General features: G+C 37.6%; 1 non-coding gene across 1 annotated transcript; it reads right to left on the bottom strand.

Moving 5' to 3' along the window:
• Positions 1-2,334: 2,334 nt before the first annotated feature.
• On the bottom strand, positions 2,335-2,407 carry TRNAA-CGC. Its single transcript has one exon. It is a non-coding gene; the product is annotated as a tRNA-Ala (tRNA).
• Between the last annotated feature and the right edge of the window lie 330 nt (positions 2,408-2,737).

The raw sequence follows: 2,737 nt of genomic DNA on the forward strand, positions 1-2,737 counted from the left end.
GAGAACTTATGCTCAAAGTGGACAATATCATATCATTGTGGAGAGTCCTGATTCCTAACATGGTATCAGAGCGATGCCCTAAACTTAGCCATGGCAATAGAATCCTCAAATATCGAACAAAGATTGTGAGCCTCAAAGGTGTAGTCATTTTAGTGACTAAAGTGTCGAACAAAGGGTGTACTTTGTTCAAGGGCTCTAGAAAAATGATACGAGCTATGTGATAAATTGACCTGTTTGCATGATTTGGTATGATTGACATGCAAAACGACGAACTAGCATGAAATACAACTCGGCATATGCATGAAAGATATGATAAACTATATGAGAAATTATATGAAAAAAGAAATATAATATATATGAAAGCTAGTTTGTTTGTATTAAATGATAATGAAAACTGAAAAATGTTGGGACCTCATGTATTGGGGGATACCCCTATTCCTTCATGATGGTACAGACAGTACACTACTAAATAGGAGAATGACCATTATGTTTTACCTAATGTGACAGCTACTACTTCTAACGGGTGTTGGGCATAGAGAGCTTCTAAAGTATGCTTGCCCGATAAGAATATGGGCCCAGTCATGTGCGAATCGATTGGTGGGTCCATACTCGCATGTGTGGGTCGTGTGTAGGAAATGAATTACACATCCAAGCTACCCGTTAGCATTCGTTGTTCTTGCATTATAACCTCAATAGGGGTCAATTACTGAGTATTTGTTTAAACCCTCAAGCTACGTGCTACTTCTATTTCAGGTTAAGGCAAGAAGCAGTTCTATTTCAGGTTAAGGCAAGACATTCGTGTACGGCTAAAGATGACATCGCAACTTGAGACCATGGCACATGCATAGGGTAGTCGTATTTATTTTCTTAAAACTTAAGCTAGAATAAGATGTTTTTAATTTAAACGTTAGTCTTTTGTTGTGTTGTTTTAAAGGTGTTTTTAAAACACGTAAGCCCATGACTATATTTTAAGATGATTATGAAAGTTTAAATAAAGTATTTTTATACTTAATGTTCATGATATGTGTACAGTAGTGACCTTAAATTAGGTAGAAAATTTTGGGTTGTTTCAAATCTAGTTCTACAAGCACTAATTTTTGATTCTTTGATCACCTCTCATGGTTCATGGGTGTTCGGTCTACTAAAAAATGTCTTGGTCATCGTGAAAGCATACTAGCTCTAGTGCCCAATTCTTAATTTAGTTAGTACGTACATGTTCATACAAGGATATAAATAAATCTATCACCTAAATCTTAGTTCTTAAACGTAAACGAGAGTTCCTAACATAGTGGAAATCTTCTTATGTAGCTTAAAGTTCCAAGTTCTCTTTTTATGGATATTTTTGTATTTTGCACGTATCACAATCACAAATAACATGCTCATAAAATAGCTCATTTTAATGTCCTAATCATGTATCCGGTTGAGATGCTACCTGATAATAATTTGGTGAATGGTCGACATCCTATTGAGATGCTACCTTATAATAATTTGGTAGGACAATATAGTGTTTGTTAATCTGAACATCATCCACGGAAGGTTAGCTAGCCAACCCACCCAAAAGTCCATAAAGTCACCCTAGTCTAGGGAGAGCAACATTTGTTTACTGGCCCGCTACTGTTTCAACCCCATAGTCTCATGCTCCCTCTTAAGTTGGATTACCTTACTGGGACCCTTTCCAGGAGGCCCTTGACCATTTACACAAGTTAGGGCACCTAGTCGCCTTGACGCCCTGCCCTATCTGGTCTAAGCCTAGCTCGGCTATACTGCTCTTGAAGGTCTATTACTTGGATGGGACACTATTGGGTTTGACCTAGATCGCTGATACATTATCAAGGTATCAAGGTATTGGAGAGAATAGGGTGGCGGAGAATTCAGTCACACCATTCATATATCATCCTCTTTTCTCCCACGGACAAAAACATTAAAATTGACTTCATTTTAAAGTTCTCTTCCTAGGGGCCTTTTTGTAAATTTTGACAACATTCCTTGTACATTTATCCAAAGCTATCAATTTAGAGTCCTATTCATTCATATTCTAACCATTTAAGGTAAGTTATACTGCTACTACGTCCTAGCAATTCCTACAAGTATTATTTGAGAAAAGTCCAAATGACTAATTACTTATTCCATGCTAGTACGTCCTAGCCTTGGTGAGCATGAGTTTTCACTTACTAAATGTAACAAGAATTCCGGCGAGCATGAGTTTTCACTTACTAAATGTAACAAGAATTCCGGCGACTTGCCAAAATTCTCTCGCAACCTCTCCCAAGGATAGGCTCATCTTTGTTGGCTAAGAGGATGAAACCTTGAGGAAAAATAAAAATGGAGTAAAAATGGAGGTGCGGGGAATTGAACCCCGTGCCTCTCGCATGCGAAGCGAGCGCTCTACCATATGAGCTACACCCCCAATGCTCCAAGGCAAATATATTGTATCAAAAATTGAGGTAATTAAAACAACCAGAAAAAAAAAAAAAAAACAAAAAATTGGAGCAGACTTAGAGGGGATAAAGAGAACAAAACATTTTTTATAAGGGTGTGGAAACCTCTCACTACCGACTCGTTTGAAAAAGCTTGAAGGCTAGAGGGCTACTTCTTCCCTAAAGTAACTCTGTCAAACCTATCATTAATTGCTTATTTGTAGCAAATAAGGGTGTTGAAGAGAACAAAATATTTTTTATAAGGGTGTGGAAACCTCTCACTACCGACTCGTTTGAAAAATCTTGAGGGGAAGCAGAAG

Source organism: Cucurbita pepo, unplaced genomic scaffold, assembly GCF_002806865.2.
Source record: "Cucurbita pepo subsp. pepo cultivar mu-cu-16 unplaced genomic scaffold, ASM280686v2 Cp4.1_scaffold000202, whole genome shotgun sequence".
Classification (NCBI taxonomy): domain Eukaryota; kingdom Viridiplantae; phylum Streptophyta; class Magnoliopsida; order Cucurbitales; family Cucurbitaceae; genus Cucurbita; species Cucurbita pepo.